Genomic DNA, 16,660 nt, shown 5'->3' with positions numbered 1-16,660 from the left:
CAGTAAGAAGCAGTACAATTCAAGTTTTGGTTATCGATTATTGATATTTAGCCGGCCTTGGTGCTTTGGACATGAAGTGGAACCTTAAGATTTTGCATGAAAGGTGGACTAGAACCCGCGTTGCACGGCAGTATGTAAAAAGTAAAAACCTGAGAAATCCGTCCGTTTTCGTCATTTGTTATCGAATCGACTTAAAGCCAGATCGTCACATTGGCCGCTTTTCTCTCTGAGACGGTTACATTTATCGTCTGCAAAGCTATGTCGCGTGCTGCGGTATGCGGAGACTCTAAAAGGACCATAGTAGAACACAGAAGAAGCTACTAAGTTGAAGCAATAGCCAGTAAGAAGCAGTACAATTCAAGTTTTGGTTATCGATTATTAATTTTTGGCCGGCTTTGGTGGCTTGGACATGACCTAGGACCTTAAGATTTTGCATGAGAGGAGGACTAGCAGCCGCGTTGCATGGGAGAATGTGAAAAGGGTTCATATGTAGTAAAAGCCAGAGAAATCCGACAGTTATCGTCATTTGTCATCGAATCGACTTAAAGCCAGATCGTCACATTGACCGCTTTTCTCTCTGAGACGGTTACATTTATAGTCTGCAAAGCTATGTCGCGTGGTGCAGTAGGTGGAGACACTAAAAGCATAATAGTAGAACACATAAGAAGCTTCTAAATTGAAGCAATAGTCAGTAAGAAGCAGTACAATTCAAGTTTTCGTTATCGATTATTGACTTTTAGCCGGCTTTGGTGGCTTGGACATGACCTAGGACCTGAAGATTTTGCATGAAAGGAGGACTAGCTGCCGCGTTGCACGGGAGAATGTGAAAAGGGTTCATATGTAGTAAAAAACTGAGAAATCCGTCCGTTTTCGTCATTTGTTATCGAATCGACTTAAAGCCAGATCGTCACATTGGCCGCTTTTCTCTCTGAGACGGTTACATTTATCGTCTGCAAAGCTATGTCGCGTGCTGCGGTAAGCAGAGACACTAGAACAACCATAGTAGACCACAGAATAAGCTTCTAAGTTGAAGCAATAGCCAGTAAGAAGTAGTACAATTCAAGTTTTAGTTGTCGATTATTCACTTTTTAGCCGGCTTTGGTGGCTTGGACATGACCTAGGACCTTAAGATTTTGCATGAAAGGAGGACTTGCAGCCGTGTTGCACGGCGGAATGTGAAAAGTGTTCATATGTAGTACAAACCTGAGAAATCCGTCCGTTTTCGTCATTTGTTATCGAATCGACTTAAAGCCAGATCGTCACATTGACCGCTTTTCTCTCTGAGACGGTTACATTTACAGTCTGCAAAGCTATGTCGCGTGCTGCGGTATGCGGAAACACTAAAAGCACCATAGTAGAACACATAAGAAGCTTCTAAGTTCAAGCAATAGTCAGTAAGAAGCAGTACAATTAGGGTTTTGGTTATCGATTATTGATTTTTAGCCGGCTTTGGTGCCTTGGAGATGACCTAGGACCTTAAGATTTTGCATGAAAGGAGGACTAGCAGCCGCGTCGCACGGGAGAATGTGAAAAGGATTTATATGTAGTTAAAACCTGAGAAATCCGTCAGTTATCGTCATTTGTTATCGAATCGACTTAAAGCCAGATCGTCACACTGGCCGCTTTTCTCTCTGAGACGGTTACATTTATCGTCTGCAAAGCTATGTCGCGTGCTGCGGTAAGCAGAGACACTAGAACAACCATAGTAGACCACAGAAGAAGCTTCTAAGTGGAAGTAATAGCCAGTAAGAAGTAGTACAATTCAAGATTAGTTGTCGATTATTCACTTTTTGCCCGGCTTTGGTGGCTTGGACATGACCTATGACCTTAAGATTTTGCATGAAAGGAGGACTTGCAGCCGTGTTGCACGGGAGAATGTGAAAAGTGTTCATATGTAGTAAAAATCTGAGAAATCCGTCTTTTTTCGTCATTTGTTATCGAATCGACTTAATGCCAGATCGTCACATTGGCCGCTTTTCTCTCTGAGACGGTTACATTTATAGTCTGCAAAGCTATGTCGCGTGGTGCGGTAGGTGGAGACACTAAAAGCATAATAGTAGAACACATAAGAAGCTTCTAAATTGAAGCAATAGTCAGTCAGAAGCAGTACAATTCAAGTTTTCGTTATCGATTATTGACTTTTAGCCGGCTTTGGTGGCTTGGACATGACCTAGGACCTGAAGATTTTGCATGAAAGGAGGACTAGCTGCCGCGTTGCACGGGAGAATGTGAAAAGGGTTCATATGTAGTAAATACCTGAGAAATCCGTCCGTTTTCGTCATTTGTTATCGAATCGACTTAAAGCCAGATCGTCACATTGGCCGCTTTTCTCTCTGAGACGGTTACATTTATCGTCTGCAAAGCTATGTCGCGTGCTGCGGTAAGCAGAGACACTAGAACAACCATAGTAGACCACAGAATAAGCTTCTAAGTTGAAGCAATAGCCAGTAAGAAGTAGTACAATTCAAGTTTTAGTTGTCGATTATTCACTTTTTAGCCGGCTTTGGTGGCTTGGACATGACCTAGGACCTTAAGATTTTGCATGAAAGGAGGACTTGCAACCGTGTTGCACGGCGGAATGTGAAAAGTGTTCATATGTAGTACAAACCTGAGAAATCCGTCCGTTTTCGTCATTTGTTATCGAATCGACTTAAAGCCAGATCGTCACATTGGCCGCTTTTCTCTCTGAGACGGTTACATTTATCGTCTGCAAAGCTATGTCGCGTGCTGCGGTAAGCAGAGACACTAGAACAACCATAGTAGACCACAGAATAAGCTTCTAAGTTGAAGCAATAGCCAGTAAGAAGTAGTACAATTCAAGTTTTAGTTGTCGATTATTCACTTTTTAGCCGGCTTTGGTGGCTTGGCCATGACCTAGGACCTTAAGATTTTGCATGAAAGGAGGACTAGCAGCCGCGTCGCACGGGAGAATGTGAAAAGGATTTATATGTAGTTAAAACCTGAGAAATCCGTCAGTTATCGTCATTTGTTATCGAATCGACTTAAAGCCAGATCGTCACACTGGCCGCTTTTCTCTCTGAGACGGTTACATTTATCGTCTGCAAAGCTATGTCGCGTGCTGCGGTAAGAAGAGACACTAGAACAACCATAGTAGACCACAGAAGAAGCTTCTAAGTGGAAGTAATAGCCAGTAAGAAGTAGTATAATTCAAGTTTTAGTTGTCGATTATTCACTTTTTAGCCGGCTTTGGTGGCTTGGACATGACCTAGGACCTTAAGATTTTAAATGAATGGAGGACTAGCAGCCGCGTTGCACGGGAGAATGTGAAAAGGGTTCATATGTAGAGAAAACCAGAGAAATCAGTCTCCTTTCGTCATTTGTTATCGAATCGACTTAAAGCCAGATCGTCACATTGGCCGCTCTTCTCTCTGAAACGGTTACATTTATCGTGTGCAAAGCTATGTCGCGTGCTGCGGTATGCGGAGACACTGAAAGCACCATAGTAGAAAACAGAAGAAGCTTCGAAGTTGAAGCAATAGCCAGTAAGAAGCAGTACAATTCAAGTTTTGGTTATCGATTATTGATTTTTAGGCGGGTTTGGTGCCTTTGACATGAGGTCGAACATTAAGATTTTGCATGAAAGGAGTACTAGCAGCCCCGTTGCACGGGAGAATGTGAAAAGTGTTCATATGTAGTAAAAACCTGAGAAATCCGTCCGTTTTCGCCATTTGTTATCGAATTGAATTAAAGCCAGATCGTCACATTGGCCGCTTTCCTCTCTGAGACGGTTACATTTTTCGTCTGCAAAGCTATGTCCCGTGCTGCGGTATGCGGACACTCTAAAAGGACCATAGTAGAACACAGAGGAAGCTTCTAAGTTGAAGCAATAGCCAGTAAGAAGCAGTACAATTCAAGTTTTGGTTATCGATTATTGATTTTTGGCCGGCTTTGGTGCCTTGGACATGACCTAGGACCTTAAGATTTTAAATGAATGGAGGACTAGCAGCCGCGTTGCACGGGAGAATGTGAAAAGGGTTCATATGTAGTAAAAACCTGAGAAATCCGTCCGTTATCGTCATTTGTTATCGAATCGACTTAAAGCCAGATCGTCACATTGGCCGCTTTTCTCTCTGAGACGGTCACATTTATCGTCTGCAAAACTATGTCGCGTGCTGCGGTATGCAGAGACACTAGAAGCACCATAGTAGAACACAGAAGAAGCTTCTAAGTAGTAGTAACAGCCAGTAAGAAGTAGTACAATTCAAGTTTTAGTTGACGATTATTCACTTTTTAGCCGGCTTTGGTGGCTTGGACATGACCTAGGACATTAAGATTTTGCATGAAAGGAGGACTAGCAGCCACGTTGCACGGGGGAATGTGAAAAGTGTTCATGTGTAGTAAAAACCAGAGAAATCCGTCCGTTTTCGTCATTTGTTATCGAATCGACTTAAAGCCAGTTCGTCAGATTGGCCGCTCTTCTCTCTGAATCGGTTACATTTATCGTCTGCAAAGCTGTGTCGCGTGCTGCGGTATGCGGAGACACTAAAAGCACCATAGTAGAACACAGAAGAAGTTTCTAAGTTGAAGCAATAGCCAGCAAGAAGTAGTACAATTCAAGTTTTAGTTGTCGATTATTCACTTTTTAGCCGTCTTTGGTGGCTTGGACATGACCTAGGACTTTAAGATTTTGCATGAAAGGAGGACTAGCAGCCGCGTTGCACGGGAGAATGTGAAAAGGGTTCATATGTAGTAAAAGCCTGAGAAATCCGACAGTTATCGTCATTTGTTATCGAATCAACTTAAAGCCAGATCGTCACATTGGCCGCTTTTCTCTCTGAGACGGTTACATTTATCGTCTGCAAAGCTATGTCGCGTGCTGCGGTAGGTGCAGACACTAAAAGCATAATAGTAGAAGACGTATGAAGCTTCTAAATTGAAGCAATAGTGTGTAAGAAGGAGTACAATTCAAGTGTTGGTTATCGATTATTGATTTTTAGCCGGCTTTGGTGCCATGGACATGAGGTGGAACCTTAACATTTTGCATGAAAGGAGGACTAGTAGCCGCGTTGCACGGGAGAATGTGAAAAGGGTTCATATGTAGAGAAAACCTGAGAAATCAGTCTGTTTTCGTCATTTGTTATCGAATCGACTTAAAGCCAGATCGTCACATTGGTCGCTCTTCTCTCTGAAACGGTTACATTTATCGTGTGCAAAGCTATGTCGCGTGCTGCGGTATGCGGAGACACTGAAAGCACCATAGTAGAAAACAGAAGAAGCTTCGAAGTTGAAGCAATAGCCAGTAAGAAGCAGTACAATTCAAGTTTTGGTTAGCGATTATTGATTTTTAGGCGGGTTTGGTGCCTTGGACATGAGGTCGAACATTAAGATTTTGCATGAAAGGAGGACTAGCAGCCGCGTTGCACGGGAGAATGTGAAAAGTGTTCATATGTAGTAAAAACCTGAGAAATCCGTCCGTTTTCGTCATTTGTTATCGAATCGAATTAAAGCCAGATCGTCACATTGGCCGCTCTTCTCTCTGAAACGGTTACATTTATCGTGTGCAAAGCTATGTCGCGTGCTGCGGTATGCGGAGACACTGAAAGCACCATAGTAGAAAACAGAAGAAGCTTCGAAGTTGAAGCAATAGCCAGTAAGAAGCAGTACAATTCAAGTTTTGGTTATCGATTATTGATTTTTAGGCGGGTTTGGTGCTTTGGACATGAGGTGGAACATTAAGATTTTGCATGAAAGGAGGACTAGCACCCGCGTTGCACGGGAGAATGTGAAAAGGGTTCATATGTAGTAGAAACCTGAGAAATCCGTCTGTTTTCGTCATTTGTTATCGAATCGACTTAAAGCCAGATCGTCACATTGGCCGCTTTTCTCTCTGGGACGGTTACATTTATCGTCTGCAAAGCTATGTCGCGTGCTGCGGTATGCGGAGACACTAAAAGCACCATAGTAGAACACATAAGAAGCTTCTAAGTTGAAGTAATAGCCAGTAAGAAGCAGTACAATTCAAGTTTTCGTTATCGATTATTGATTTTTGGCCGGCTTTGGTGCCTTGGACATGACCTAGGGCCTTAAGATTTTAAATGAAAGGAGGACTAGCAGCCACGTTGCACGGGGAAATGTGAAAAGTGTTCATGTGTAGTAAAAACCTGAGAAATCCGTCCGTTTTCGTCATTTGTTATCGAATCGACTTAAAGCCAGTTCGTCAGATTGGCCGCTCTTCTCTCTGAATCGGTTACATTTATCGTCTGCAAAGCTGTGTCGCGTGCTGCGGTATGCGGAGACACTAAAAGCACCATAGTAGAACACAGAAGAAGTTTCTAAGTTGAAGCAATAGCCAGCAAGGAGTAGTACAATTCAAGTTTTAGTTGTCGATTATTTACTTTTTAGCCGTCTTTGGTGGCTTGGACATGACCTAGGACTTTAAGATTTTGCATGAAAGGAGGACTATTAGCCGCGTAGCACGGGAGAATGTGAAAAGTCTTCATATGTAGTAAAAACCTGAGAAATCCGTCTGTTTTCGTCATTTGTTATCGAATCGACTTAAAGCCAGATCGTCACATTGGCCGCTTTTCTCTCTGAGACCGATACATTTATCGTCTGCAAAGCTATGTCGCGTGCTGCGATATGCGGAGACACTAAAAGCACCGTAGTAGAATACAGAAGAAGCTTCTAAGTTGATGTAATAGCCAGTAAGAATTAGTACCATTGTAGTTTAAGTTATCGATTACTGACTTTTTAGCCGGCTTTGGTTCCTTGGACATGAGCTAGGAGCAAAAAATTTTGCATGAAAGGAGGACTAGCAGCGGCGTTGCACGGGAGAATGTGAAAAGTGTTCATATGTAGAACAAACCTGAGAAATCCGTCCGTTTTCGTCAATTGTTATCGAATCGTCTTAAAGACAGATCGTTACATTGTCCGCTCTTCCGTCTGAAACGGTTACATTTATCGTCTCCAAAGATATGTCGCTGGGTACGGTATGCGGAGACACTAAAAGCACTATACTAGAACACAGATGAAGCTTCTAAGTTGACGATATAGCCAGTAAGAAGTAATACAATTCAAGTTTTAGTTGTCGAATAGGGTACGGTATGCGGAGACACTAAAAGCACTATACTAGAACACAGATGAAGCTTCTAAGTTGACGATATAGCCAGTAAGAAGTAATACAATTCAAGTTTTAGTTGTCGAATATTCACTTTTTAGCCGGCTTTGGTGGCTTGGACATGACCTACGACCTTAAGATTTTGCATGAAAGGAGGACTAGCAGCCGTGTTGCACGGTAGAATGTGAAAAGTGTTCATATGTAGAAAAAACCTGAGAAATCCGTCTGTTCTCGTCATTTGTTAACATATCGACTTAGAGCGAGAAATTCACATTGGCCGCTCTACTATCTGAAACAGTTACATTTATCGTCTGCAAATCTATGTCGCGTGCTGCGGTACGCGGAGACACTAAAAGCACCATAGTAGAACACAGAAGAAGTTTCTAAGTTGAAGCAATAGCCAGTAAGAAGTAGTACAATTCAAGTTTTAGTTGTCGATTATTCACTTTTTAGCCGGCTTTGGTGGCTTGGACATGACCTAGGACCTTAAGATTTTGCATGAAAGGAGGACCAGCAGCCGCGTTGCGCGGGAGAGCTTGAAAAGTGTTCATATGTAGTAAAAACCTAAGAAATCCGTCTGTTTTCGTCATTCGTTATCATATCGACTTAGAGCCAGATCGTCACTTTCGCCGCTCTTCTCTCTGAAACGGTTACATTTATCGTCTGCAAAGCTATGTCGCGTGCTGCGGTATGCGGAGACACTAAAAGCACCATAGTAGAACACAGAAGAAGCTTCTAAGTTGAAGCAATAGCCAGTAAGAAGTAGTACAATTCAAGTTTTAGTTGTCGATTATTCACTTTTTAGCCGGCTTTGGTGGCTTGGACATGACCTAGGACATTAAGATTTTGCATGAAAGGAGGACTAGCAGCCGCGTTGCACGGGAGAATGTGAAAAGTGTTCATATGTAGTAAAAACCTGAGAAATCCGTCAGTTTTCGTCATTTGTTATCGAATCGACTGAAAGCCAGATCGTCACATTGGCCGCTTTTCTCTCTCAAACGGTTACATTTCTCGTCTGCAAAGTTATGTCGCGTGCTGCTCTATGCGGAGACACTAAAAGCACCATAGTAGAACACAGAAGAAGCTTCTAAGTTGAAGCAATAGCCAGTAAGAAGTAGTACAATTCAAGTTTTATTTGTCGATTATTCACTTTTTAGCCGGCTCTGCTGGCTTGGACATCTCCTAGGACCTTACGATTTTGCATGAAAAGAGATATAGCAGCCTCGTTGCACGGGAGAATGTGAAAAGTGTTCATATGTAGTAAAAACCTGAGAAATCCGTCCGTTTACGTCATTTGTTATCGAATCGACTTAAAGCCAGATCGCACATTGGCCGCTTTTCTCTCTGAGACGGTTACATTTATCGTCTGCAAAGCTATGTCGCGTGCTGCGGTATGCGGAGACACTAAAAGCACCATAGTAGAACACAGAAGAAGCTTCGAAGTTGAAGCAATAGCCAGTATGAAGTAGTACAATTCAAGTTTTATTTGTCGATTATTCACTTTTTAGCCGGCTTTGGTGGCTTGGACATGACCTAGGACCTTAAGATTTTGCATGAAAGGAGGACTGGCAGCCGCGTTGCACGGGAGAATGTGAAAAGTGTTCATATGTAGTAAAAACCTGAGAAATCCGTCCGTTTTCGTCATTTGTTATCGAATCGACTTAAAGGCAGATCGTCACATTGGCTGCTTTTCTCTCTGAGACGGTTACATTTATCGTCTGCAAAGCTATGTCGCGTGCTGCGGTATGCGGAGACACTAAAAGCACCATAGTAGAACACAGAAGAAGCTTCTAAGTTGAAGCAATAGCCAGTAAGAAGTAGTACAATTCAAGTTTTAGTCGTCGATTATTAACTTTTTAGCCGGCTTTGGTGGCTTGGACATGACCTAGGACCTTAAGATTTTGCATGAAATTAGGACTAGCAGCCCCGTTGCACGGGAGAATGTGAAAAGTGTTCATATGTAGTAAAAACCTGAGAAATCCGTCTGTTTTCGTCATTTGTTATCATATCGACTTAGAGCCAGATCGTCACATTGGCCGCTCTTCGCTCTGAAACGGTTACATTTATCGTCTGCAAAGCTATGTCGCGTGCTACGATATGCGGAGACACTAAAAGCACCATAGTAGAACACAGAAGAAGCTTCTAAGTTGAGGCAATAGTCAGTAAGAAGTAATACAATTCAAGTTTTAGTTGTCGAATATTCACATTTTAACCGGCTTTGGTGGCTTGGAAATGACCTAAGACCTTAAGATTTTGCATGAAAGGAGGACTAGCTGCCGCGTTGCACGGGAGAATTTGAAAAGTGTTCATATGTAGTAAAAACCTGAGAAATCCGTCTGTTTTCGTCATTTGTTATAGAAGCGACTTAAAGCCAGATCGTCACATTGGCCGCTTTTCTCTCTGAGACGGTTACATTTATCGTCTGCAAAGCTATGTCGCGTGCTGCGGTATGCGGAGACACTAAAAGCACCATAGTAGAACACAGAAGAAGCTTCTAAGTTGATGTAATAGCCATTAAGAAGTAGTACCATTGTAGTTTAAGTTATCGATTACTGACATTTTAGCCGGCTTTGGTGCCTTGGACATGAGCTAGGAGCTAAAAATTTTGCATGAAAGGAGGACTAGCAGCCGCGTTGCACGGGAGAATGTGAAAAGTGTTCATATGTAGTAAAATCCAGAGAAATCCGTCCGTTTTCGTCAATTGTTATCGAATCGTCTTAAAGACAGATCGTTACATTGTCCGCTCTTCCGTCTGAAACGGTTACATTTATCGTCTCCGAAGATATGTCGCTGGGTACGGTATGCGGAGACACTAAAAGCACTATACTAGAACACAGATGAAGCTTCTAAGTTAACGATATAGCCAGTAAGAAGTAGTGCATTTCAGTTTTCGTTACTGATTATTCACTTTTCACCCGGCTCTGGTGCCTTGCACAGCAGCTAGGACCTTAAAATTTGGCATGAAAGGAGGACTAGCAGCCGCGTTGCACGGGAGAATGTGAAAAGTGTTCATATGTAGTAAAAACCTGAGAAATCAGTCTGTTTTCGTCATTTGTTATCGAATCGACTTAAAGCCAGATCGTCACATTGGCCGCTTTTCTCTCTGAGACCGTTACATTTATCGTCTGCAAAGCTATGTCGCGTGCTGCGGTATGCGGAGACACTAAAAGCACCATAATAGAACACAGAAGAATCTTCGAAGTTGAAGCAATAGCCAGTATGAAGTAGTACAATTCAAGTTTTATTTGTCGATTATTCACTTTTTAGCCGGCTTTGGTGGCTTGGACATGACCTAGGACCTTAAGATTTTGCATGAAAGGAGGACTGGCAGCCGCGTTGCACGGGAGAATGTGAAAAGTGTTCATATGTAGTAAAAACCTGAGAAATCCGTCCGTTTTCGTCATTTGTTATCGAATCGTCTTAAAGACAGATCGTTACATTGTCCGCTCTTCCGTCTGAAACGGTTACATTTATCGTCTCCGAAGATATGTCGCTGGGTACGGTATGCGGAGACACTAAAAGCACTATACTAGAACACAGATGAAGCTTCTAAGTTGACGATATAGCCAGTAAGAAGTAGTGCAATTCAGTTTTCGTTACTGATTATTCACTTTTCACCCGGCTCTGGTGCCTTGCACAGCAGCTAGGACCTTAAGATTTGGCATGAAAGGAGGACTAGCAGCCGCGTTGCACGGGAAAATGTGAAAAGTGTTCGTATGTAGTAAAAACCTGCGAAATCCGTCCGTTTTCGTCGATTGTTATCGAATCGACTTAAAGCCAGATCGTCACATTGGGCACTTTTCTCTCTGAGACGGTTACATTTATCGTCTGCAAAGCTATGTCGCGTGCTGCGGTATGCGGAGACACTAAAAGCACCATAGTAGAACACAGAAGAAGCTTCTAAGTTGAAGCAATAGCCAGTAAGAAGTAGTACAATTCAAGTTTTAGTTGTCGATTATTCACTTTTTAGCCGGCTTTGGTGGCTTGGACATGACCTAGGACATTAAGATTTTGCATGAAAGGAGGACTATTAGCCGCGTTGCACGGGAGAATGTGAAAAGTGTTCATATGTAGTAAAAACCTGAGAAATAGGTCGGATTTCGTCATTTGTTATCGAATCGACTTAAAGCCAGATCGTCACATTGGCCGCTTTTCTCTCTGAGACGGTTACATTTATCGTCTGCAAAGCTATGTCACGTGCTGCGATATGCGGAGACACTAAAAGCACCATAGTAGAACACAGAAGAAGCTTCTAAGTTGATGTAATATCCAGTAAGAAGTAGTACCATTGTAGTCTAAGTTATCGATTACTGACTTTTTAGCCGGCTTTGGTGCCTTGGACATGAGCTAGGAGCTAAAAATTTTGCATGAAAGGAGGACTAGCAGCCGCGTTGCACGGGAAAATGTGAAAAGTGTTCGTATGTAGTAAAAACCTGCGAAATCCGTCCGTTTTCGTCATTTGTTATCGAGTCGACTTAAAGCCAGATCCTCACATTGGCCGCTTTTCTCTCTGAGACGGTTACATTTATCGTCTGCAAATCTATGTCGCGTGCTGCGGTATGCAAGGACACTAAAAGCACCATAGTAGAACACAGAAGAAGCTTCTAAGTTGAAGCAATAGCCAGTAAGAAGTAGTACAATTCAAGTTTTAGTTGTCGATTATTCACTTTTTAGCCGGCTTTGGTGGCTTGGACATGACCTAGGACATTAAGATTTTGCATGAAAGGAGGACTAGCAGCCGCGTTGCACGGAAGAATGTGAAAAGTGTTCATATGTAGTAAAAACCTGAGAAATCCGTCAGTTTTCGTCATTTGTTATCGAATCGACTGAAAGCCAGATCGTCACATTGGCCGCTTTTCTCTCTGAAACGGTTACATTTCTCGTCTGCAAAGTTATGTCGCGTGCTGCGGAATGCGGAGACACTAAAAGCACCATAGTAGAACACAGAAGAAGCTTCTAAGTTGAAGCAATAGCCAGTAAGAAGTAGTACAATTCAAGTTTTATTTGTCGATTATTCACTTTTTAGCCGGCTCTGCTGGCTTGGACATCTCCTAGGACCTTACGATTTTGCATGAAAAGAGATATAGCAGCCTCGTTGCACGGGAGAATGTGAAAAGTGTTCATATGTAGTAAAAACCTGAGAAATCCGTCCGTTTACGTCATTTGTTATCGAATCGACTTAAAGCCAGATCGCACATTGGCCGCTTTTCTCTCTGAGACGGTTACATTTATCGTCTGCAAAGCTATGTCGCGTGCTGCGGTATGCGGAGACACTAAAAGCACCATAGTAGAACACAGAAGAAGCTTCGAAGTTGAAGCAATAGCCAGTATGAAGTAGTACAATTCAAGTTTTATTTGTCGATTATTCACTTTTTAGCCGGCTTTGGTGGCTTGGACATGACCTAGGACCTTAAGATTTTGCATGAAAGGAGGACTGGCAGCCGCGTTGCACGGGAGAATGTGAAAAGTGTTCATATGTAGTAAAAACCTGAGAAATCCGTCCGTTTTCGTTATTTGTTATCGAATTGACTTAAAGGCAGATCGTCACATTGGCTGCTTTTCTCTCTGAGACGGTTACATTTATCGTCTGCAAAGCTATGTCGCGTGCTGCGGTATGCGGAGACACTAAAAGCACCATAGTAGAACACAGAAGAAGCTTCTAAGTTGAAGCAATAGCCAGTAAGAAGTAGTACAATTCAAGTTTTAGTCGTCGATTATTAACTTTTTAGCCGGCTTTGGTGGCTTGGACATGACCTAGGACCTTAAGATTTTGCATGAAATTAGGACTAGCAGCCCCGTTGCACGGGAGAATGTGAAAAGTGTTCATATGTAGTAAAAACCTGAGAAATCCGTCTGTTTTCGTCATTTGTTATCATATCGACTTAGAGCCAGATCGTCACATTGGCCGCTCTTCGCTCTGAAACGGTTACATTTATCGTCTGCAAAGCTATGTCGCGTGCTACGATATGCGGAGACACTAAAAGCACCATAGTAGAACACAGAAGAAGCTTCTAAGTTGAGGCAATAGTCAGTAAGAAGTAATACAATTCAAGTTTTAGTTGTCGAATATTCACATTTTAACCGGCTTTGGTGGCTTGGAAATGACCTAAGACCTTAAGATTTTGCATGAAAGGAGGACTAGCTGCCGCGTTGCACGGGAGAATTTGAAAAGTGTTCATATGTAGTAAAAACCTGAGAAATCCGTCTGTTTCGTCATTTGTTATAGAAGCGACTTAAAGCCAGATCGTCACATTGGCCGCTTTTCTCTCTGAGACGGTTACATTTATCGTCTGCAAAGCTATGTCGCGTGCTGCGGTATGCGGAGACACTAAAAGCACCATAGTAGAACACAGAAGAAGCTTCTAAGTTGATGTAATAGCCATTAAGAAGTAGTACCATTGTAGTTTAAGTTATCGATTACTGACATTTTAGCCGGCTTTGGTGCCTTGGACATGAGCTAGGAGCTGAAAATTTTGCATGAAAGGAGGACTAGCAGCCGCGTTGCACGGGAGAATGTGAAAAGTGTTCATATGTAGTAAAAACCTGAGAAATCCGTCTGTTTTCGTCATTTGTTATCGAATCGACTTAAAGCCAGATCGTCACATTGGCCGCTTTTCTCTCTGAGACCGTTACATTTATCGTCTGCAAAGCTATGTCGCGTGCTGCGGTATGCGGAGACACTAAAAGCGCCATAATAGAACACAGAAGAATCTTCGAAGTTGAAGCAATAGCCAGTATGAAGTAGTACAATTCAAGTTTTATTTGTCGATTATTCACTTTTTAGCCGGCTTTGGTGGCTTGGACATGACCTAGGACCTTAAGATTTTGCATGAAAGGAGGACTGGCAGCCGCGTTGCACGGGAGAATGTGAAAAGTGTTCATATGTAGTAAAAACCTGAGAAATCCGTCCGTTTTCGTCATTTGTTATCGAATCGTCTTAAAGACAGATCGTTACATTGTCCGCTCTTCCGTCTGAAACGGTTACATTTATCGTCTCCGAAGATATGTCGCTGGGTACGGTATGCGGAGACACTAAAAGCACTATACTAGAACACAGATGAAGCTTCTAAGTTGACGATATAGCCAGTAAGAAGTAGTGCAATTCAGTTTTCGTTACTGATTATTCACTTTTCACCCGGCTCTGGTGCCTTGCACAGCAGCTAGGACCTTAAGATTTGGCATGAAAGGAGGACTAGCAGCCGCGTTGCACGGGAAAATGTGAAAAGTGTTCGTATGTAGTAAAAACCTGCGAAATCCGTCCGTTTTCGTCGATTGTTATCGAATCGACTTAAAGCCAGATCGTCACATTGGCCGCTTTTCTCTCTGAGACGGTTACATTTATCGTCTGCAAAGCTATGTCGCGTGCTGCGGTATGCGGAGACACTAAAAGCACCATAGTAGAACACAGAAGAAGCTTCTAAGTTGAAGCAATAGCCAGTAAGAAGTAGTACAATTCAAGTTTTAGTTGTCGATTATTCACTTTTTAGCCGGCTTTGGTGGCTTGGACATGACCTAGGACATTAAGATTTTGCATGAAAGGAGGACTAGCAGCCGCGTTGCACGGGAGAATGTGAAAAGTGTTCATATGTATTAAAAACCTGAGAAATCCGTCTGTTTTCGTCATTTGTTATCAAATCGACTTAAAGCCAGATCGTCACTTTGGCCGCTTTTCTCTCTGAGACGGTTACATTTATCGTCTGCAAAGCTATGTCGCGTGCTGCGGTATGCGGAGACACTCAAAGCACCATAGTAGAACACAGAAGAAGCTTCTAAGTTGAAGCAATAGCCAGTAAGAAGTAGTACAATTCAAGTTTTAGTTGTCGATTATTCACTTTTTAGCTGGCTTTGCTGGCTTGGACATCTCCTAGGACCTTACGATTTTGCATGAAAGGAGGACTAGCAGCCGCGTTGCACGGGAGAATATGAAAAGGGTTCATATGTAGTAAAAACCTGAGAAATCCGCCCGTCATCGTCATTTGTTATCGAATCGACTTAAAGCCAGATCGTCACATTGGCTGCTTTTCTCTCTGAGACGGTTACATTTATCGTCTGCAAAGCTATGTTGCGTGCTGCGGTATGCGGAGACACTAAAAGCACCATAGTAGAACACATAAGAAGCTTCTAAGTTCAAGCAATAGTCAGTAAGAAGCAGTACAATTAGGGTTTTGGTTATCGATTATTGATTTTTCGCCGGCTTTGGTGCCTTGGAGATGACCTAGGACCTTAAGATTTTGCATGAAAGGAGGACTAGCAGCCGCGTTGCACGGGAGAATGTGAAAAGTGTTCATATGTAGTAAAAATATGAGAAATCCGTCGTTTTAATCATTTGTTATCGAATCGACTTAATGCCAGATCGTCACATTGGCCGGTTTTCTCTCTGAGACGGTTACATTTATAGTCTGCAAAGCTATGTCGCGTGGTGCGGTAGGTGGAGACACTAAAAGCATAATAGTAGAACACATAAGAAGCTTCTAAATTGAAGCAATAGTGAGTAAGAAGCAGTACAATTCAAGTTTTGGTTATCGATTATTGATTTTTTGCCGGCTTTGGTGTCATGGACATGACCTAGGACCTTAAGATTTTAAATGAAAGGAAGACTAGCAGCCGCGTTGCACTGGAGAATGTGAAAAGTGTTCATATGTAGTAAAAACCTGAGAAATCCGTCCGTTATCGTCATTTGTTATCGAATCGACTTAAAGCCAGATCGCCACATTGGCCGCTTTTCTCTCTGAGACGGTTACATTTATCGTCTGCAAAGCTATGTGGCGTGCTGCGGTATGCGGAAACACTAAAAGCACCATAGTAGAACACATAAGAAGCTTCTAAGTTGAAGCAATAGTCAGTAAGAAGCAGTACAATTCAAGTTTTCGTTATCGATTATTGACTTTTAGCCGGCTTTGGTGGCTTGGACATGACCTATTACCTTAAGATTTTGCATGAAAGGAGGACTAGCTGCCGCGTTGCACGGGGGAATGAGAAAAGGGGTCATATGTAGTAAAAACCTGAGAAATCCGTAAGTTTTCGTCATTTGTTATCGAATCGACTTAAAGCCAGATCGTCACATTGGCCGCTTTTCTCTCTGAGACGGTTACATTTATCGTCTGCAAAGCTGTGTCGCGTGCTGAGGTATGCGGAAACACTAAAAGCACCATAGTAGAACACAGAAGAAGCTTCTAAGTTGAAGTAATAGCCAGTAAGATGTAGTACAATTCAAGTTTTAGTTGTCGATTATTCACTTTTTAGCCGGCTTTGGTGGCTTGGACATGACCTAGGACCTTAAGGTTTTGCCTGAAAGGAGGCCTTGCAGCCGTGTTGCACGGGAGAATGTGAAAAGTGTTCATATGTAAAAAGAACCTGAGAAATCCGTCCGTTATCGTCATTTGTTATCGAATCGACTTAAACCCAGATCGTCACATTGGCCGCTCTTCTCTTTGAAAGGTTACATTTATCGTCTGCAAAGCTATGTCGCGTGCTGCGGTATGCGGAGACACTGAAAGCACCATAGTAGAAAACAGAAGAAGCTTCGAAGTTGAAGCAATAGCCAGTAAGAAGCAGTACAATTCAAGTTTTGGTTATCGATTA

The sequence above is a fragment of the Schistocerca gregaria genome, unplaced genomic scaffold (genome assembly GCF_023897955.1).
Source record: "Schistocerca gregaria isolate iqSchGreg1 unplaced genomic scaffold, iqSchGreg1.2 ptg000526l, whole genome shotgun sequence".
Classification (NCBI taxonomy): Eukaryota; Metazoa; Arthropoda; class Insecta; order Orthoptera; family Acrididae; genus Schistocerca; species Schistocerca gregaria.
This window is presented reverse-complemented; position numbering follows the sequence as displayed.